The 23,748-nt window shown below is 38.4% G+C and overlaps 2 long non-coding RNA genes across 2 annotated transcripts; one reads left to right on the top strand and one right to left on the bottom strand.

The window, feature by feature from the left end:
- Positions 1-3,952: 3,952 nt before the first annotated feature.
- LOC136998413 (uncharacterized) lies at positions 3,953-22,660 on the bottom strand. Its single transcript, XR_010888981.1, has 3 exons — positions 22,074-22,660; positions 7,813-7,918; positions 3,953-4,140 (listed from the first exon to the last, which is right to left on the bottom strand). It is a non-coding gene; the product is annotated as an uncharacterized lncRNA (long non-coding RNA).
- On the top strand, positions 3,981-5,437 carry LOC105668793 (uncharacterized). Its single transcript, XR_001100171.2, has 3 exons — positions 3,981-4,124; positions 4,199-4,265; positions 4,894-5,437. It is a non-coding gene; the product is annotated as an uncharacterized lncRNA (long non-coding RNA).
- Positions 22,661-23,748: the final 1,088 nt, after the last annotated feature.

Here is a 23,748-nt window from a genome sequence, read left to right as displayed (position 1 = left end):
TTGGATCTTATATTGGTAAAATTATTTATTGGATTATTTTGGCACTCTATATATACCGCTGCATCACCAACATTTCAAAATTGACCCGGATGTATAAACATTGTAAATAAAAAAACCGATTAACTACTACAAAGAAAGAATTATTATTATATTCCACGATCGATCTCTTTTTTTTTGGCAAGTTATGAGGGAACGCATATCCTACCCATCGAAGATCGTGACGAACATCCCCCAAAGCTACGTTCGTTTCGATACTGTACAGTATGGAAGATTTTTTGTATTATGTGAAAAGTTAACTCTAAATCTTCCGAGAAGAGCAAATATTGTCAACAATTGTCAGCTCAACGAATTAATTTAAATTAAAATATGTCGCATCGATTTTTTATAATATACTCTTCGACGAATATAGAGTCGGTGAAGCCATTCGTCCTTTATGTTACACTATCACGACTTTCATTCTTAAGAATTGCACGAAATTACGCAGGGACGAATAGACCCGGTCGATCTGACGATCGCGATTACGCGGAATAGCACGAGGCGAGCGAAGCTTTACTCAGGATTTCGAGGAACTTTTCCGTATCGATCGTACGCTCTTGCGGAACCATAGCCTTCCGCGAATCTTTAACTCCCCGCGAACTCGATTGTAAATTTTCCACCTCGAATATACGAACTTGAGCCAGTTGGTGGACCATTCGATGCACTCTCGACGAGTGACCGAAGTGCGCGTGTGCGGAACTCGCGGTTTATCCGCGCAGAAATTTATAATACACACACATACATACGTATACACACGTTTGCCCGAAGTCAACTGAACCAAAATGTCTCTCGCGTCTTGCCCTGAATTCTGTCGATAGTATCTAATTTGATTTTCCTGACCAATGCTAGAAAGAAAATAATTCTGCCGCATCAACAAATCTATCGATTTAATTTAACGCTTCCAACGCTTTAGATTTAATTATAATAATTGAAACATCGCATTTCGACATATTATGTAACTATATTATAGTTACTGCTGCGTTGCTATTTTTTTTTTTTTTTTATCATGGTCTCACAAGAGAACGTAATATCATTTTACTAATAGCGCTATTGCAATACCGTACGATGGAGTTAGATTGCACCAGCGGGAATAATTTTGCTCTACAATGAAGGAAGATTGTAGCGGAATGTAATTTATTATCTTCGATTTGTATTTACATATTCTTCTTTTATTCGCCGTAATGTACAATTTTGCGCAGCATTTACTGCGAAAATTCAGGCGAAAAACGAAGATTAAAACTGATGCAATCATTATGTATCCATCGTCAGACGGGGGGGGACGAACATCATTTACGCATACCTATTTGAACTCATCGAAATAACATCGGTCCCGATGCGTTTCAATTCCTACTTAATGAAAAGGGCGAGCACTCGTATAGATCACCACGCGTAACCGACGCGGCACGGCGCCGCGTCGAAAATTCGCCCCGGCTAAAAACGCGGGGTGATTTCAGCCGGCGCTGCTCCTGCTCTTCGAGCGGGGTTCGGATTTGGGTTTTGCCGCAGGGGTAGGTGCGCAGAGTGAACGCGGATCGATCCCCCTCGGCGCGAGTGCGAATGGGGGGTTGCGACCGAGTCGCCCTCTCCGTTGCTCGGTATCCTGGCGTGTTCACCCCCGAAAACGGGAACGTTTAAAGGGCGCCACGTCGGAACCACCGAAATACGAACGATCGGCGAAAACACGGTACCATGAGCGTCGGTGGCGCGAGCGCGCGCTCGATCGTCATGCTGATCTAATTTTCTTTTTTCGATGAAAAGAAAGAGGGAGGCGAGCAAGAAAAATGTAGACGCAAACGAGAAAAATCGGCGAGTTCGTTTTTCATGGAAGAAAAAAAAAAAACAGCGCGTCACTGTCGGCGCGATACGCCGCGAGTCTCATTATCGGACGCGTTTTATCAGACTTCGTACCGCCGCTATAACTCGAATGTAGGTTAGCGGCGGCGGATCCAAGAGAAGGGATGCCGAGTTTTCTTCGAAAAATCAATAGACATTTCTGCCCCTGGGTTTCACCTTGTCGCGCTAATAACGCCCGCCGTTAACTCGCTTCCGAAGATTCGTATCGCAGGTATTCGTATCGAAGGGCCTAATGAGCTTCTAATCTAATAAGGAACTCTTTACGCACGATTACTACTTCCCTCGTTGCCCAAATGACGATAAAATTAAATCTTGCTTCCAACATGCTTTCTTCCGATATTTTCTTGAGCGTTTGGAGCAATATTAGAAGTTTATTGAAATATTTACGTTAATATTATTAATATATTTCATATACTTTTTGAAAACTACGCCCGGGGATAAAACGGAAAAAAAAAAAAAAAAAAAAAAAAAAAATTATTTTGCGTTCTTAAATGAAATTTCTTTGCTAACCGAAAATGTTACCAAAAAAATCATCAATATTTCGATATTCGTAGTAAAGAATAATTGGTACCAAATCGGTTAAAGTACTTGCAAACGAGTGTCGAGTCTGCCGAGTGGTGCTCGTTAAACATCCCATACAGTAGGAGATTAACCGCAGTTAATCTCTTCGCGATAGATTTCCAATGTAATCATAGCGCAGTAAAAATAGTGTCGCGTGTGCGAATAAATCTATAGCCTCGCGTACGCAAACACGTGATAATTCGTGAGTGGACTCTCGTCGATCATTGGTCGATCGTTGGTCGCGAATCGAAGTTGGCACGAGGTCGAGCGTGAAGAGATCCCGTTTACCTTCGCAAGTACGTTTCCACCTGGCCCCGTACATACCTGAGGAACCTGTACAGTCACGCTCGCTCGGTTTCTAGCGACTGCCGCTGTACCACCGGCTATCTTAATATCCGGGATATTCGCGGGACGAACTTATTTGATGCTACGCGTGTAATGTACCGCAAATACATCCAGATATGCTGTGCATTATTCGCCTATTTGCAACATATCTCCCGGTATTCATTCGGTTTCATCAGTGGCAAATAAATCTCGAGTAAATAATGCTTCCTGCTAGCAAAGGCTTTGATGAAACGATTTTCGAGAAATACTTACCACTTTCTAGAGTATATTGGGAATCGGAGAGGGAAAACGTGTTCCTTTTAATAATCTCCCCCTAATGCTATTGTTAATCTATAAATCAATTATTAATTTCGGACCTTGACAAATTGCTAGCTATCTCCTATTATTCGTGAGATATTATTAAATCCTTTTCCCGAGACACGATCAAAAATATGTTCATTATTACTTTCATTAAAAAATTTTGTACTTTTATATTTATCTCAAAATTTGGTAAATAGACGTCTCACAAAGTATTTATAAAAAAGTTGTGGCCAGAAACGTCCGAGACATCCTGTATATTCTTTCTTCAATTCTCTTTCACGTCTTCTTTCTCAATTGATTTTATCGTCTACGTCAGGACTGCTACTACCGTCAGGCGCTATTATTGGTTGTGCTCGGCTCAAAGATTTTTTACAAACAATACTATTGTACGGTACTATTTTATAACTCGAAAACTATTGATTTATCTATGTTTTATCAATAGATAAAAAAAGAAAAATTGAATTCCCAATAAAAAATTCGTATATAAAAGATGGCGTAAAAGAGTAACATAAGATTTTCACAACTTTGAAAGTAGAGAAAATTGTGCCAAAACCCCGAATACAATTAATCTTAATTAGAAATCCAAAAAAAATACGCGACTTTGTTATTGTTATAATTCTACTAGTCTAAAACGCAATCCTGCTTAAGTATCGTCGAAAGGACCTCCCCCGACAACCCCTACTACCTGTCTCCACGATGCTGCGCGAGATGAACGGAGGTCCTATTTCCGGCCGATATTTAAATCCGACGAGGACCGAATCCGCTCGACCTTAACCGAAGTTCGGTCCGGCTGTCACATTCGTGGTGTGCCGAATGCCCGTCTCTCGTAGCGACGACGACGGCAGCGTAACGCGTTAATGAAAATGGCAACGCGCCGCGATGCCACGCGGCATCCGCAACGGAGTACGATCGCAAATTGCGTAGCTTTATCAATCTAAAATAACACGACACGGAACAATAGTAACGATGTGAGACTTACCAGCACCTCGACGATCAACGGAAGGATCATGTTGCGGTACGCTTGACATGTATGTATGCCCAATTCTGTAATATCAAATTATTCATTGTTAATATATATTATAGTTTGTATGTTTTATTATAGATAGAGATGGATGGATCCAGAATACGATAGTCAAAAGGTTTCACAGAGTGTCTTGATAAGTACATGAGTAAGTATTCGCTATTTTTTTATAAAGTTTCATGTTACTCGCTGTGTCAAAGTAATTGATGAAAATTATTTATATTATTATAATGTTCTCTCATAGAGATGTACATTGTCGTCTTAGTATGTAGATATTTTCATCCCTTGTTATGTGTTTAAAATTGTGTAAAGAGGAATAGTGTAAATCAAGCATCGAAAGTATTATTTTTCAAATGTGTAAAATTTGTAGTGTATTATATAATTTTTTCGACTTGAATATTATTCCAAATGTTCCCTTTTTAAAAGAAGTGTGATTTAATCAAATATAGACAATATACTTTTCGCAATAGCAAAGATAGCTCAAATCTTTCTTTAAAAAAAATAAGGAAAGCCAGGCATGTTCTTATTGTACATAAATTGTACTTTTTAAATTAATTAAAAAAATTTGTGTTGTTTTTAATCTATACAAGTCTATAAGTATATAAGATATATGTTCTACAAATGTGTAGCACTTCTAATAAACTATTAGAAATAAGAAAATGTTTCAACGCTAAAGAAATCAGGCGTTATTTATAAATTTAAAATATCTGGAACTATTTCTCTAATCTTTTCACATAGGAAAATGTAAAAGCTTTTCATCGTTGTTATCCTTACAGATGTTTTCAATTTGCAAGCAGAGGATAGCGAAAGCATTAATTCGCAAAGCTAATGACATAGCACACGCAGCAACTTAGAAAACACAGGAAAAACCTTCAAGATAAGCCAATAAAGAAGCAAAATATCTTTGGGAGAAATATTTGGTACATTAATTGTTTTTACCTACTCATCAAGCTTTGTTAATAAAAGGAATTATGAGAAAAAGAGCTTAGATGGCATGGGGTGGCATTAGTATTTTGTTTACATTCGAATACATCCATTCTCTTTGTCTATTATCTAAACATTACGTACATTTTTATCACATCAAGAAAAATAATTTAATATATTTTTTTTAGAAAGCTGCACCTTCTCAGTGATATTTAGTTTCTTAATATACGCATGTGTATCTAAAAATAACTTTAAAGAAAAAAAGAAAAGATTTGCTTTCTCTATAAATTTGTTTTCTGTCAGTTACATTGGTCAATCACTCTTATATAGTTTTTATGTATTTATATGACGATAGAAATATATAGAAAAAAAAATAAAATAGATCTAATATATGTATTTCATACTTCAACGTTTGATTAGATTATTTTCCCACGGAGCGATACAAGCCATTGGCTTGTAGTAGTAATTACTTTTATGATTGTGATGTCCCACTTTATAATCTATAGCGCGCATCACAATAAATAAATAATAGCATGCGATATATCGGGTGTGATAGTAAATTCTTCTGCTTGTTTTCTTTTTTTCGCTGAATTTTAAATATGTGTTTTAAATATATTTATTGTTAATGTGATATCCACAAATTGAAACTAAACACTAAATTTAAATCTACAATCAGTGAATCTATATTGGATTATAACAGTTGATTATAATGAATAATATATTAATCCATAAATCTATGATTTATGATATTTAAAGAAATTAATTTATTTCAATGTATCCTAAAAAAAAAATCATATAATTTTATTATTTCATAATTTCATGTAACTATGATGAGAAACCAAAAGTTTTTCATCTTTAAAATAAATGTTCTGCTGGACGGATTTCAATTTTGACTTTATTTGCTGAATTATTATTAATCATAAATTAATAGCTGCAAAATCGATATTTCTCATTAGTGACAAGTGCCTTTTTACATTATAACCGAACCTGGGAGCCACTTCGAGTTTAAAGTCGATTCTGCTTCTCGGTTTGTAGATCGATCAAACTGACCGATATCTATTTGTTCTAATATTCGCTTCTTATTTAGCAGTACGAGTGCTATTTCAGCACGGTTCTCCGCGTTGCTGGGATTCTGAATAATTATCCGGCCTTGTTACGATTAATATCGCAGCTTTTTTTATTATTTACGGTACTGCATTCGTACGGACGTAACGCCAGTCAACATCGAACAAAGTCGAGAATTTATCGCGACTGGCTCTCTCGGTTAATATACATAACGCTGGCTAATACTCGTCGCGCGTTTGTATTTTTGTATAAATTTTACATCCGATGGCGGCCGAGCGCGGCCGAAAATATCCGAGATTTTTAGTCCGTTGCATCCATCGTGCGTCGAACGCGTTTTCCCTCCCCGTCGACCCCTCTTAGCTACATTCTACATCTCTTCGCTCACTCGCTCGCTCGCTCGGTCTCTCTTTATCTCTCCCTTTCTCTCTCTATCGCCGTGTCCCTTCTTGCTTTCCATCGCCGTAACTTCGAGCAACCTCGGACGCGCTCGTGCGATGTCGGTGCTGACTTTTGTTGCGCGTTTTGTAGAACGTATAAACGGATGAGACTTTTTCCGGGACCGGCAACGCGTGCTACCTTGTGCCTTTCGCGCAAGATGCGAACGGGGAGTAAAGTTCAGCTGGACGGGAGTGCTCTCGAGCGCTCGCAGTTCGCTAATGATACGCGCTCGCCCAATGCGAGCGCGATAAATTCCGATCATCTGAAGAATTCAACGTCGTATCGTATTGCGCTTACTGCGTTTTTGCGAATTAATCTAACAATAGAATCGCGTGAAATTTTCCACGCGAGAAAAAGATTGTACGTCGGACATGCTTTCGTGATAACGTTGGAAGAACTAAAAGTCCTCCAGGATTCGGCGGCACGTCATTCACTCTCGGTCGAGTCGGGGTATAGCCGTCACCGTGGCTGCATCACGGTTATACCCGTAGATACCCGTACTCCGGCGCTCTCGGTCCCCGATGTTAGCGCGATCGATACGACGACCATCCCCCGTCGTCAGCCCGGCCGATTTTTTTCCGTTCGACCCTCGCGCCTGCGCGCACCACCGGCGGTCTCCCCTTTCCGATTCCGAGCGAGAGCGGCAGTCGGAGGAGGGTATACGCCGCCACCCGGCGAAGCGGGACCGTGCGAGCGAGCGGGCGAACGAGCGAGCGAGCGCGCGCGGCAACAGCACGACGACGAAGGCGAAGCGAAGCGGGGCGAGACGCGGGTAGATGCGGCGTGGCGCGGGAAGCAGAGGGGTGGAGGGATGGTGCGCCTTTATTATAGCCGCGCGCTTCTGCCATACCCCCGGCGCTCGAGCCAGAAACTCAGCGCTGCCAGGGATCGCCAATACCAATTTTGGAACGCGCCAACGTCGACCGAAATTCACAAACGAGATCTCGGAATTAGCAGGGAAAATGTGGGACCGCGCGGCTCGATCGATCTCTCGAAAAATATCAGGAGGGCAGCAGGAGAGCGAGATTAAATGTATTTATGTACATTACGTCGGGGGAGGGAAGAGCGGCGGGCGGGAGGGTTGGAGGGAAAGGGGTGACGCATTACGCGCGGACGACGCGAAACGAGCGGGCGGGTAATTTAACGAGAGGCGCTGCATTATTTCCGAATGGGACGTAAGGACGCTCCGCGAGAGATACTGCGTTCTCTGTCCGCGTCTTGCGCTTTGCACGAACACGAGTCTCGTGGAAAATGAATCTAACGAGTACCTGGTAGATTTTTCCGCAAGTTACTCGGTGCTCTGTCTATGTCCTCCTTTGCAGAGAATGTCCCGCGGATTCAACGTCTTTTATGGTGAAAGATTCTTTGGGGAATCTGAAATCACAGATTTTAATTTTTCAGAGACAGAGAAAAAAGTATTTAATCTTCTGAATCTTAACTTTTTAATTTTAATTCTATTTTTTAAAAATATACGTGTATAATAAAGTTTAAGATCTAATTTTCAGATCGCGCAATTTTAGAGTGTGAGTAACCAAGGAGTGAAATAAAACGGGCATTCTAAAATTGTATGCCTATTCATATTTGTTTTGCTCTGCCGGTTCGATATTTTCGAGGGTAGTTCAGATTGCGTTGGTGAAGAGAAAATTTTAGCATATGACATCATTAATGCTGTTAAGCTATGCGCAATTTTTATGTGAATCAAAACTCTTAATTATCGAAAGAGAGTACTTCTCGCGCGATGGAAGGTCTTGCAAAATTCTAAAATTTTAATAAATATTGCTAATGGCAATATAAATATGAAATTGCAAACTCGAGGGTGTTATATTTTTATGCACGAATGCATGCGCGCATGAAAGCGGCAGAATTAAATAAATTTTCTTCTGGATAGTGAAAACTTTCTTCGATAATTATGATCGACTGTACAAAAAAAAAAAAGAGAGAATTTGATTCGTGATACTTGAAGTCAAGTTCGGTTTCAATGTTGCATCGTTTTTCACAGAAAAACGATACGCCCGTTCGTTTTTGTATGTTATTTACCGACAACGATTGCAGCGCGCAGCACTGTGGAATTTATCACATCGAATTTGATCGCGTTTCTCGTTGTTAAAGGTATTTCAAAAATAAACATGCAAGCATTTTCGTCCCTGCATAGCGCCATAATAACGGCGGGTGAAATGGAATTGGAGGGTAAATCGGATTGAACTCGGAGACTCGTTTCTCAGAGAAAGTCATAGGCTATGAACGTAACTGTTTCGAGACGACCAGAAAAGTTAGTAAAACTAATCCGAGTAAATGGAAGTAACTCATTGTCAGTATGCGCGAATATTTAATTTCAAATCCGACTCACTCGGCATTATACTACAAAGTGACAAATACTTCGATCGTATTATACTTTGTTTTACAGCCAAGATCCTTTCTTTTTAAATGTCGCTGTAAAATATTTCGCGGACAATTAATAAACGTGGACGATTGGCGAACGAATCACCACCAACGTGACGAGAAAGAACATCGAGGACAAGAAATTAAACGCGATTCATCGTACACCGTTTTTCAGTATTTCTAGAAGAAGAACGTGGAGACCAAAAATCAAGAAAACCGAAAACAGTTAGGGAATAGTTTGGAAAGCTATGGAAACTTGTGAAATTTTTTAACGCGGAAATCAAGTAAAAAATCGCTTAATTAGTAATAGTTCTATCGTTGCTCAATATTATATTAATCGTTATTATTTTTAATTGTAACATAGATAACAGTAGTCTATCGTTATTTAAAATATAATTATTAGCTAATTGTAAGCATTTTACAACATATTATTTAATATTTGACTATGTAAGCAGTTTTGTTATATCTCTAAAAAATGTGACGATAAAAATTGACAAAGTTCTTTTTTTCTTAATATGTGTACTAATTTATTTGTTAATTTATTTTTAATTAAGTTAGGACTTTCACATATGTCAGGGAGAGAAAGAGAAACCAATTCATTAGTTGGGAAAGTGAGAGCAAAGTAAGAAAATGTTCGCATTTCATGTAGCAATCATAGTTTCTATGAAATATTTCGTTTGTTTTGTTTGCGAACGATGGAATCAGAATTCCAGCGAATAAGTATAGATAATCGATTTTCCCAAACTTACGGATTAGCGCTAATGAGGAAATTCAAATTCCCTTATGTATCGGTCATAATTACTAGGGATCAAATACTGGCGATTGCAAAAGCAATGCGATAGATTATCGCCTAATTATTTACATGATCTTAGTGATAAATGTTTTATTTTTTATTTTTATTTATAAATCTAACTAATGTAATTAAACTCAGCGAAATTTAAATTCTAAATATTTAAGAGATAAATCACATTGTTTGATTTAATCGTATGGAATCATTAACTCCTAATCATTCGATGTTCTTTCTTCCAATGAATTTTTTGAACAATAATTATTTCTGGTAATGTCTGTACTTTTAAAGCGCATGATTTGGAAAAATTTATAACATTTTAGGGACAAATATATAAGAATAATAATTCGGGAAATGCAGAATGACAGTTAATAGTGGCTGATCCGTTTCCATTTTTGCTCGTCCGCATCGATCGGGGATTCGACTTGCGCTATATACACGGGAGACATTAGCATGCCTTGTCAAGATTTTAACGCGGCGATCGATCGAGTTGGAGTTCATCAGCGGTGCGGTACATGTACATATGTATGCATACGTGTATATATATATATACATATATATATTATGTACTCAATTACGGAAAGTCGAATTCGTCGTTCCGCGGTCGAAATTCGGCCCGATCCCTTCTCCGGGCGTATATATTAAGCATGCTACAAAATAATACATGGCCATGGTGATGTCCATGCAGCTGCAACTGGCCGTGCAACCTGGACGGCATAGCGGTGAGTCCGGAGTTCCTCGTCTCGCCCATCCTCCCGTCTCATACTCTCTCTTTCTCTCTGTCTCTCTCTCCTTCCCCACCACGTCTCCCACCCGTTTCTCCTCTCATGCTTTCTCGCACTAGCTTACGCGCGCGCGCGCGTTCGCGCGGGCGCGCACGTTTCCCTCCGTTTCTCCGCTTCTGAGTTATATTTAGGTGAACTCTGGTATTATCCGACGGGCTGACGGACGTACGAGCGGATGGACGTACGAACGGATGTACGAACGGACCCGTCGTACCAACTGGAACCAGAGGGCTTTTACTATCCTGTCCGTTACGTCTGACGGTCCGCGCGACACGGTAGCTCGCGGGTCCAGTTCGATGGATCGATATACGTCGACATCCGGTCGGCACGATGGCCGGACAATTCGTGAGTCTATTTCACGTGTTAGACCACGGCGATCGCCGGCCGAAATCAGCGGCCGCTCGATCCTCGAGCGGTCCGTTCAAAAGTTCGCCGGTTGTTCGCCGAAAGAATAACGGCGAGCGCGTGTAGTCGGATGTTACCGACGAGGAGAGCTTACTGCGTCAGTCTAATGAAATTCCTTGGCTAAAAATATCGAATTTCGACTGTTCTTCAAGTCTACAATTTTGTTTCAATATTTATCATACTTCCAATGTATATAAATTTATTAAAAGTTATCATAACATTTATTTTACTGATAATATTTATATCGTAATCAAGATGATATATTAGGTACAAAGTAATAATTTATAACAGCTACTTTTGCGTTCGTTAAATATCGTAAATTTAAATAATAAAAATTTCAAAGTTTTAAAATGAAAAATTATTAGTTTGCATTTAGTAGTAATAATTTTGTTACGGACAAAACCTACATTAAATTATTCCAAGAATCTGTACCGAAGGATAACGTGGGAAACTCGGGACAACTAAATATATATGTACGTTCACCCAAGATGCAATTAGTACAGGTACAAGTAAGGGCGCACGGAAGGCCAGAAAGAGAAGCACAAGAAAGAGAGAGAGGAAGAGTCGGAGATGAAAAACATATATGATACAGATTGTATAAATTGAAGGATGTTTCGCGCGCGATTCGGCAGCGAACAAACGCACGTGTGTCGTGCGTTTCGCTAAATTCGCAGTAGTATTTTGCAATTTCTTTCTTATTTATCGTTACATGTCCATAAAACAACGCGTCGCATGGGTATAATGCTTTTTTATCCACTTTATACATATATTACAAGCCGACTCGTGAATATTCGTCATAGCGTAATTGTATTATTTGTTAGCCCGCGCTGTATAACGTTCAAGCCGGCGTGGGCTTCGAGTTCCGTGTCGATGGATCGATACGTCCATCTGCTCTCTCGCCGCGCAATTCCGCGCGTATAGAGCAAGTCGAATGTTTTCCGTCGTTCTCGCGTCACCTCGCGCAATTCGATCGCCCCCCACGATAAACGCTTCATCGCTGATATCGCGCGTTAGCGTCCGATTTTTCCGAAAGTTAATCGATCTTGTCTGTCTTAGAGAAGATAAAAATATGAAGTAAAGCAGAAATTGGAAAAAGGTTGTAGTGTGCAGTTAACTTTTTACGAGAAAATATGAAAATTTTGGATGTATCAAATAGAATGATTTTATTTAGAAGTACTTGTCAATTTTTTTAATTTACACACTGTGTGGAGCAAAAAAGGCACATTTCTTCGAACACCGTTTTGTTTTGTTTGTTCGATTATATTCTTTTTAAAGTGAGACGAACAATCATTAGGTTCCGTCTGCGGAAATCAATCATTCTATTCCGTCCAAGCAAGCCATTTACTAAATGGAAAAGTATTTTTGTTAGCATGACACATAATTTCAATCTTCAACGTGCAGCTAATCAAAATTTGATATAGAAAATATTTTACAAGATAATTACTAATTGTAATTGACATAAAATACTTGATTTTCAAACAACGGTTTTTCCATGCGTGAAATTTTTCTCTGCTAGTATATTATAGGTAGGAAACGTAACGGCATTCGCGCGCGTCGCCACTAGATATGTCATTCTCTTGTGTCTTCAGCATTTAACCTTCTACAGCTCCAAAGCAGTCACGTCGTCGAAAATTCATTTGTTTTCCTTTTTCACTTCAAACACTTTACTTATGTTTTCGCCAAACATAATTGTAATTTCTTGTGTAAAAAATAAATAGTTGACATAAACAATTCATTTTTCGATACATGAGTTTTTGTAGTAGCGAGTGATTTCTGGTCATAAAATGAAAAGAGCGAAAAAAATAGAACAATTCCCTCCACGTTTATTGATATGAATCAAATAATTTTAAAAACCGGTTTTATTCACGAAATTGGTATATCCAAGTGAAATAAAATATGATAACTAGTAGGCGTTAAAACACTTGATCCATTTTCATTTATTTATGAAATATGAATATATAAATATTACTACTAATAAATATTACTATTAGCACATTGATGACAATTTATTAATTAATATTGCTATTATAATATTAAGATTAATATTAATAGAGTATAATATAAATCACTAATGTCATACATATAATTAATACAATATTCATATTCATGCTATATAAATAAATTAAAAAAAAAAATAAAAATGTACTACTTATTTTGATTTCCATAAATAAATTCACTATTAGAATAATGTCAAAATAATGATAAAAAATTCATAATATAGAGTTTGATCTCCCTTTTTACCTGTCTCTCTATAAATTTCTTAGAAGAGATAGTTTAGAACCAATCATATGCAAATAGAACAGCAATAAAGCTGTAAAGTCAAACATTGTGAGTACAAAGCTTCACAAATATCATAAAACAATATTTAAGCCATCAAAAAATTTTTAAGAATAAATTTTAGAAAATAATGTTTTTGCAATCTAGAATGACGTGAACGAAGATAGATATAACCAGAAATCGTACGATGTCAGATGCTCTCAAAAATTCATAACCGTTTAATTGAAACACGCAAAATTCCTCTCTGCCTGAGGTACAAAGGGACTAATTCCATCGGCAATGCGCAGCCGTTGCGTGCGTGTATTTATTCGTTTGCCGTAATGCATACATTAATATCCTAATAACACTCCCAATAACGTGAATTTCAATAAATCCAATCGATTTTTCTGCGTATGTATTCGGCAGATTGTCTGCTACATTTCATAGATTGAAAATAATAATGATTCTGTGTGTTCACTCTCTAATTTAATTCTCCTAATTTAAGTTTTATGAGACATATACTCTCTGTTCACCTTGTCAATTTTTAGAATTTAAATACTTATATCGATTTAGATTTAAATTAATCAATAATTAAAACACCGTTTATTAAAAACTTAACAACTCGGTAATTGCGTTTATCGTGCTATTACGAATATTGTTATTGTAAAATATTTCAGTTTTACTGATATACAAATGAGATATTGCTCGAAAACATTACATTTTATTGCATATCCGCGATGTATCATATTTGCGTGGAACAAGAGCGTTTATCTAGAGGAGGGAAACGGGCGCGAGAAAGAAATTGTGCGCGCGTTTCCCTTGCAGTCAGGTAGATCAAATCGTCGCCGTGAGAATATAGACGGCGTACTGCCTATCCAGAAGTAAACCTCAAACCCCAAGTAGTAGTTACTTATAAGTAAGTTACTAATAGTAATCCCAAGTAGTTAGTTACTAATTCCATAATCGCTCTTAAGTAAGTTCTTAAGTATCCATATGCAAGTATATAGATATTACCTACGTTGTAACAGGTGGATTGCATAGAAATTGATGCAAATTTATTCGGAAAAACTGCGAATCCTTTATCTGCAGAATCAAAGATTAATTAGTCTCTCTTTTTTAACTGATTCTTTCTGCTTTCATATATATTTACATTCATGAATAAAGTTGCCTTTTAGTGACAACAATTTTATCACGTGAACGGAGATAAACAATTCTGTAAAACTGAATCTCGCGATCGCTCATCGCGCCTCGAGAAAATTTTTGAGATTTTCGAAAAACAGGAACGCTGCCGGAATCGATCGTGCGGTAGCTGGCAGTGACGATTTGCGGAATCGCCAACTCGGTAGCAGAATCATGAAAGCGAGAGAGACCAGCAAGAGAAAGAAAGAGAAAAAGAGAGAGTGTATGACAGTGGTAGCAAAGGGTGAAGGGGGATAGAGAAAAATAGGTGGCAGAGAAAAAGAGAGAGCGAGATAGAGAAACAAGGAGAAAGATTGGTAGCGAGAGAAGCGGAGGGAGAGAGAGAACGAGATAAAAAGCAAAGAGTAAGAGAGAAGAAGAGAACAAGATAGAGAAACAGAAAGGAAGGGAGATAGGAGAAAGAGAGAGAGACAAAAGGGTGGAAGAGGGGGCACAGAATCGAGAGCGCTGCGCAGAAACCACGGCAGCATCGTCGTGGCCTCATCGACCTAACCTACTTTAGCGAGGGACGCTCGCACGAGGTCGGCGATGGCGCCGTCGTCCGAGGACATTCGACGGCGACGGCGACAGCGACTACGACGACAACGACGACGACAACGACGCCGCCGCCAAGCCTAGCGAGCTAACGGCCGTTCTCCAATGCGTATCCATGCTCCGTCTCTCTTTCTCTCTCGTTCCCGCTTTCCCTACTCACTCACTGTCTCTTTTCTTTCGTCCCTGCCGGCACCCTTCTCCTCCTCTTTTTTTCTCCGATTCTTTTTCACGCCGTTATCCTTTTCCCGTTTCCTCCCCCCCTTTTTTTTTTAATTTATAATCGCTCAAACCCCAGAGAACAGGTGGATTAAGAGGAATTAGCGGGAATTCACTCGGCGGAATTGAATTCCTAATCTTCGAAATCACGGATTGGCTCGCAAGTTTTTGAATTCCCATTTATTAATCCTCCCGGTTCCGGTTACACCGACTTTTGTGTCCCTCATAAGGAATTAGAGGGATGATCTTTTTATTTTGATCTCTCGCCTTTCTTTCTTTACAGCAAATTCAAGCGTCAAGTTTGTCCGACGAGTGGAGACGCGAAAAGCGAAAATAATCTCCGCGATCGTTTGAAAGACAATTTTATACGCGTATCTATCATAACTGGCAACGGAATCGGATTTGTATTCATAGGTACGTTTTTACAATATGTGTCCCTCTCACAACGGTTTACAACGGACGGTTTATTATTTTGCATAATTTTCGACCTGCAGATAAATTAGTAACGATGTTTGGAATGTAAACGACGAAATTCCGCCCAACACAATAACCGTGCTGGCGCATGTGTTATGGATTTCGTTTGTTATTCACTCAATGCGCGTTCGCGATCATTATAAAAATCAGCGGAGATAAAAGCTATAATGTTCCGTTCTGTTTGATCGTCTAAAAATTTCGTTACTTTTACAATTTTATGAACTAGATATCAATTTGCCAATATGTCGACAAAAAGTTACAGAGTTTATATATTTATTTTTATAAATATAAATTTAAAATATATTCTCATATAATTTTCACATATATATATATGCAACAAATCATCTGACGGCTGATTTTCATCATTCTCAGTAACATGTCTTTAATTTTATATGAAATCGATTTTTCCCTGGTCGAATGAGATATGCAAACAAACATATAAATAAATTTTCGTATATTGAAGTGGCGTTTCCATCTATTAAAAGCGGTAAAATTAAGTTTTCTGCTTGTTGCGAAAGAAACGTCAATATTGGTGACGTAACATTCGCGAGCACACCCGCTTGATTCTTTTCTTCCACGACATTAACTGCGGAGAAGTCGCTGACTCGGATTGGAAAACGTTATACCATGATCCGGGCGCGCCTTCTCCAGCGCGACTAGAGCAACCGAAGCGACTAGAGCTTGAGTCATAGAGTGAATCACGCGTTATCCGCTATCCGCTCACCGCCCTGGACACATATTCTTACGGGATTCATTCCTCTTTCACGTTAATGCGCCATTTACAGTAATGCATGATAGTGCATTTTGAAGCGCTAAGAAAGGTTACATAAATCGAATATTTAATAAAAACTCAACATTGAATTGTATTTGTGTATTAAGTATGCGAAAAATTTTGTAAATTGCAAAGGAAAACTACTAATCTCAAATTTGACAAACTTATTTAATTTTAATTAATTTAGTATATTATTAAAATAGATACTACTGTAATATATATGATTATAACTTGTATTTTTTCTTCCAAGTATTTTAAATATAAATATCGAGATATAAATTTTACAAGAGATATAATTCTAGTCCGTGAAGAAATTAATAATAAGTTAAAAAGACACTGATAATCACGAAAAAATAAAATCTAGAAATTTTTCGAAATCGTTTCTGTTACCAATCTTTCAAGAGTTGAGAGAAAGCACAAGAGTAAAATAGCAAATGTAGTTCAGAGTTTAAGAAATGCAAGACATTTCTCACGCTTTTCCTACTCGTTATAATTGAAAATATATGTAATGAAAGTGATGAAATAATTACAATCTCATACATGCATTTATATATTTTTTATATTACATAGAAATAAAAGATAAAAAATGAGATTGTAAGACAATATACCGTATAGTTTTTTGCGTGGAAAGGCAATTTTTCATTTGAGCGCAGTATTCATGGCGCGACATTCGCGAGTTAAAGAAGTTAAAGGATCGCCAGGAGTGACAGACAAATCGACGCGATTCGTCCACATGAGATCCTTCTACGTGAAGCTTACATTTCGCTAGATAACCGGCAAGGTATAATAATAATAATAATAGAGATGATTTTTCTTGCTTTTCCAAATTAAATTAAACGTATATAGATATATACTAATTTGGCAGTGCACTCATCAACCTCGACCAGGAGTTGACAGGTGATAAATTATTAATCGTGTGGCCACCAAGAGTAGGACCGGACTGTTTTCGACAGGCACGTGATATTAAAACGTCTTCTCGAGTGCCTTTTTCGTCATATTAAATTTCAATCAATGCCTCATCCTAGCGGCGCACCGATTTATTACGTATGAGTCCTGCCAACGATAAGAGATACCGATACGCATCACTTGTCGACGAAAAAATCAAATATTAAAATTGCATTTTTAAAACAATATTGTTACAATAATGACATGAATGTCAGAGTAACGTTTCGAGATAACTCTTATTAAAAAATTCTAGTAGCATTTCTTTAAAAAAGTCATGTTTTTAATTAAAAGATTCTCTTCTTACATTTTAATTCTGATTCCGTCTATCCAATATGAATAAATTTCAAACTTTCGCCGTATCTTTTTCGTGATTTGTGCTTCTATATTGGGCCCGCACGATTTTGCGCATCCGGTCACGCGAATATTCGCCCCGGTTGCGGAACGCCACGGAAACGAAATATAATACAGCGAAAAAAGGCACCAAGGTACAATAAAATGCAAGAATGAGATCTGTAGCGGTATTATGTGAAAGAAAATCTCAATAAAGCTGGAAGATATTTACGAAAATAAATTTAAAAATATTATAATTCACTCCAGTATGATCAGAATCATAAATAAATAAGCATTTATCAATCATTAAATCGTTTACTTATTAAATTTTGATCGCAGCATAATAAATAATTTACGTTCTTTACCTCACTGATAAAACATAAATCAAATGTTGTGTAATTGGAAACAAAATTTTCAGCGTAAACGTGAAAATAAAATTATCGATATGTATATGATAATTTCCTATAGTTTTCTCAGCAGAGTTTTAATCGCGACAAATTTATTTAAAAAAAGAGACATTAAAATGAAGAGGTTTTGGCGTAGTTCGTATATGAAAACGCACAGCGTGTGTAGTTAGTTGTAATATTTAAATAACCGCGTTTAAATACTTGAGTATCGGTCTCGGCCGAAACGTTTTGCGAGTGAAAAGCCGATATCCGCCTTGACGCGATAATCAGTATACACGGCCATGGCTCGCTACGCCTCGCTACGGCTCGCAAGGTCCCGACCTTGCACGAGCACGATCTCTCGTCCGGGAGAAGAGGAGAGACTTCGCCGTGGCGGCGAGGAGACGTGGACGCGCGCTCTTGTCCGACAGCGGAGATCTTCTTTGGGGCTAGCGAAAAAGGCGCGCGCGAAGTGGCGAGGTGAGTTTCCCATGCCGCGTGGCGGTATGACGAGGCGCGTCGTTTATCAAAAATAAATTATCAAGAGAAGGATCTCGGAGGCGCGAAAGGGGATGAGGCAGGGCGGGCGGGGTGGATATACCGCGTGCCTTCGCGCGTGCATGGCCGCGTACAGGAAACTCCGGGGACCAGGAGACGGAGAGGGCCGAGATAGGCAAAGCGCGGCGGGAGGAGGAAGCACAACGAAGACGAAGAAGATGCCGAAGAAGCGGCGGCGACTACGCGAGCCGTGGTACGAGAAGAGGGGGGGGGGAAGACACGGACCGACCACGAAGAAGCAACTTACGGCGACGGCACGGCCGCTGCTCGAAGGACGGAAAGGTGGAAGAGCATCCTTTGGAACCGGTCCGTCCTCTCGGAGCTTGCTCCGAGTCGCGGCCAGGTGAAGCCAGAAGGCGAGCCTTCGCGACGCCCGCCCTGACGCGTCCATCGCGGATTTCGCGCTTGAAACCCGAAATACGCTGCTCGGTGAAATCGAAACAGCGTGTAAAAACTGATATATGTTCGCGATTTTATGCAGAGATTTAATATACGACGAATTTGTTATAATAATTTACGATTATATTTTAAAACACTATTTTTGATATAATTCATTGAATATTTGTACACTTTAAAAAAAAAAATTAGATTAGAAATGCGGGGCACACACAAACATTGGTTGACAGCGAAAAAGAATATATTTTGCTAAAAATAATTATACGTTCGTAAGCAATTTCGCAAGCAATTTTTGTGGTCTCAAAAATAATGTATACACTTCACGTAGCTCGCAACATCACGATTGAAATGAAAGGGTTAAAAAGCTACGATGTGACTATCGTTGAGTATAAGAAAGATAACGAGAGAACTCGAAAAGAGCTCTTGCGAAGCAACGAGATGAAACTGATCCTATCTTTTCGATACGTAGCTTATCATTATGATCGCCGTGGAACCAATACACCTAATATGCACTATCCCAGTTTTACCTTGTGTGAAAGTCATACATAATATCTATAGCGTGTAGTTAGGACAACCAGTGTCGCACCCCGTGCATTGGATGTATGCCAGAGAATAATATTGGTGTTCTAGTTCCAAATTACCATAAAATTTAGTATATTTAAATATTGTACGTTGTCGCACAGTGCTCAATAAATGCCTGCTCCCAGGAGTTAGAATAATCATGGTTTTTTAAAAAGGCAGAAAGAACGGTAAGATCTTACAAAGAGAACATTTCAGCTTTTATCTTCAAGTCACAGAATGGCGTTGGTCATTCCAACTCTCCGTACAGACATGATTTAATGTAGCAATTAAATTTCTGGGATCACTATTGGCACTTGCTTATAGTACGAGAGTATTAGTTTCTGTATTAAGACGCTCTCTGTTCTCTCTCCTATCCAATTTATATCGTACTTTCTCTTCGACATTTGATTCTAACGCAAGTTTTTACGATAATATTACAAATTATTTAATTATTGTAATTCATATAACGGTATACATTTGTAGGTATTTCGCGATATAGCGCAAGCACGTTGGAGCGATAAGTTGATTAAATCAATTATCGATCTATATGAATCTCTTCAATGGAGAGTTTGGAAATCCTTCATTAATTGTAAGAGAACGCGTCAACATGTCAAATATAACGTAAAACAATACTTGGGTTACGGAAAAGTGATGAGTCCGCGTAATTGAGAATAAGGATAGAGAATATAAAAGTGGAAGAGCAAATGAGAAGAAGAGAGAAAGAGAGCCAGGAGAAAAGAGAAAGAGAAGGATGAGAGGAAAGAGCGGAAAGAGGGGCGAGCAAGAAGACAAGCGGGGGAAAGCGGGAGGGTGACAGGATCACAAGGTGAGAGGATGAGAGAAAGGGGGAAGGGGGACGTAGAGCAGGTTAAGAGCGGCGACGGAGAAGAGAAAAAGAGAGAGAAAGACAGAGAGAGTAAGATAGAACTGTGATGAGAGGGAGGCGGAGGGAGAAGCGAAGGGAAGGCGGTGAGGAGTGGGTGGGGAGTGAGGAGCGAGGGAACAGAGACTGAGGGAAATTGTGAGGTTAAAGGAGGATCGAAAGAGAAAGAGAGAGCGAGAGAGAGAGAGAGAGAGAGAGAGAGAGAGAGAGAGAGAGAGAGAGAGAGAGAGAAAGAGATGGGAGAGACGTAGTGACAGTATAGGATGGAGTGAGCGGGAGGTGGAAGCAACCTCCAATAATTGTGAATGGGGATTCGGTTTTCTGATCGACTGTTTTGTATGCGAGAGAGAACGCCGTTGCGTCGCCGCCGAGAAGTAAGAATACTTCGAGGCCTATGGAAGTAACTGTAAATGCGTGGCGCTATTACAGTACGCTTCTATTCGCCGGCGATACTTGTGTTTTATCACGCTGCGATTAAGTCTCATCCGGCCGGCGTCTTTTTGCAATCAACGGGAGATTTGATTCGCGCCGGGATAACTATTTCGCACGAGTTTGAGACTTATCGAGAGAGAGAGAGAGAGAGAGAGAGAGAGAGAGAGAGAGAGAGAGAGAGAGAGAGGGGGGGGGGGGGGGGGGGTGTTATAAAAAAATTTAAGATTCCGTATAAATTAACGAGAAAAATTCTAGTTTTTTTTTACTTGCAAAAATTGGAATAAATAAAACCCGACTGCTGAATACGAATTAATTCGTTTTCGCATACATTTGTAAATTGTATAATTCTAATCGAAACATGTATATTGAATATATGCATATTATTTCTTAGGTTATTTCAATGTTTCTTGTAATCTTACAAATTCAGCAGAATATGTATTCAACAAAATTTGCTTTTCAAGATATTATATGCTGTAGTAATCAAGATCATCTGAGATGAGCTTGCATTAAAATATTATTTCTATAAAATAAGAAAGAAGGTCACTAAACGTGTTTAGCTAACATATATCATTCGTAAATATTATTAGTATTTTAAACAAAAATAAATAAAAATCATTAAAACTGCGTCAAAAAATTACATGTAATTAATGAAAAATCGAACATTCTCTATTAGCGACACCTTTTCGAGATATCTAGAAGCACGATTCAACTCGATGGATACACAGATACTTCTGGCTCACAACTTGTGAATACAGTACGATTATGCATCAAATGATAATTTACCGACAGTGTGTAAAACTAGACGCGGTTGTATGCAGTTAAAACTAATATAGGCGGCGATATTGACCCAAAATTCACGTCTCAAGAAGAACACCTAAAATGGCCGAGACATCAGACTTCTTTTTGTTAATAACACATTAAATATATGTTCAAGAAATTTTTCATCAATATATCATGAAATTGATACATATTACAATAAAGCTACTTCTAATTTGTGTTAATTGCTTTCAACAAGCTAGCCAGATTGCTATCAATGCTAGAAATGCTATCAAATATTTGAAATTCAAAGCAAAAATTTATGACTATTAAATGGGTTCAATTGTCTTAGAAATATTAGAGAGCTTTAACGTAGTCGCTCTTCAATAGCATCACAACGACTATGCATTTAGAGAGACACATATTTGAAATATGAATGTAATAAATTATATTAATCTATTGATTAAAACATACCTCACTATTGAGCGTCAATTGCACTTTCGCTGAATTTTGGCAAGAAAAATGTCTTAAGATATACAAAAAAATCTCAACCGACTCCGATTGCATACGTGAGTCACCGATGCCGACATCGTGATATCGGAGCATAATATGCGCACATTTAACACATCATCACGAACGTTTAATACTTTATGAGAGAAATTCATAATAATTTTTCGACTTTTCACGTTTGAGTAATAATAATCGCGAAAAATACGGAACGATTAGAATGCAACTCCGCGACGTGTACGCTGCATTCTGCAACTAACATCTATTTGAAACCCAAGTCGTCGAAGTGAACCAATCACGTCATAGTGTAGTTAGATATGTTCGTTTTATTTGCACTTAACATGAAAAGAATATACATTCAGCCTTTAGAATGAGAAAGAGCCAAATAGAAAAGTGCTTGCTAAATAAGCAAGTCAGAAATGATCAAACTAATAAATTACTATGAAATATATAATCGAAGTAGCTAAATACACAACAATGCATATAATTGTAATTCTGATGTGTTATTCTGACGTGTTATCATAAAATTATGCATATATTTCAATAATGAGCAAAGAATTGTACTCACCAGCTAAAGTATTTATAGCTGTTTATAGTTTTATGCCCTCCTGCTGTAAATTTCGTCTTGAACGTTGAAGCTCCATCGAAGACATTTGATGAATATCAAAAACCACTCGCTATGAGAATATATCCGCGCACTTCACTTTTACTTTTTACGGATTCAAATCGCAAATCACGTTATAATATACGAAAAATATTTGATCCTATAACATGTTCATGCATATAATTGTAATTGTTCGTTATTATCTTACATATTTTGTCAATTTTGCACTGTATATACATTGAGAATGAGATAAACGAACGACGATCGCCTTGGCAGTCACAATATTGTCCACGCATTCAGATTGAGCGAGGCGAGTGACAAATGTTTTGGTTTTGATCCTCATAAATGGACGTAAGGATCATTTCCGCGTAGCAACAACATTGAAATTTGTACTCACTGCGATATATTTTCACAACGCGGTATAACACCAGTTGCACAGTACAGCGTCGTGATCGTCGAAACGCTGTTAATCATGAAGATCCGGAATAAATATGTTCCAGGAATCGTCCCGCCATCTTATCGACATTCTGGGCCAAAATTTGTACTTGACACGCACTGAGGACAAATAAAAGTTGTGATAAATCATGAGCTATTTACGCTCCGCGTTCCGACCGACAGAATAACAGACTATAATGGCGCCGATGATATCAAAACGCAACAATTGAGAACCCGCATCATGTGATGCGCAGAGCCACTTTGCGCAGCATGTACATGCAGAAGATTCGGCGCAGAATAGCTCTGCGCATTACATTTTGGGAGTTCTCAATTGTTGCGTGCAAGCCGCGTCTGCATTCCGGTATCATTAAATGGCGCCAAAAAGCGACACCTATATCATAATTTTTGAAAAAGCGGATCAATCACTGAAAGCCACCAACGGCGGGTTTTTCAAATTAAATTTCCGTAAAATCAGGTTTTAATATTATCTCATCGGCGTTTATATCAATTGTTCTAAAAACAAATAAAAAATAAATCATACATAATAATATATAGAGTACACACAATCTTTTATGTTTTAAAAATATATCTCAAATCTTAATC

The sequence above is a fragment of the Linepithema humile genome, chromosome 3, assembly GCF_040581485.1.
Source record: "Linepithema humile isolate Giens D197 chromosome 3, Lhum_UNIL_v1.0, whole genome shotgun sequence".
NCBI lineage: Eukaryota > Metazoa > Arthropoda > Insecta > Hymenoptera > Formicidae > Linepithema > Linepithema humile.
This window is presented reverse-complemented; position numbering and strand designations above follow the sequence as displayed.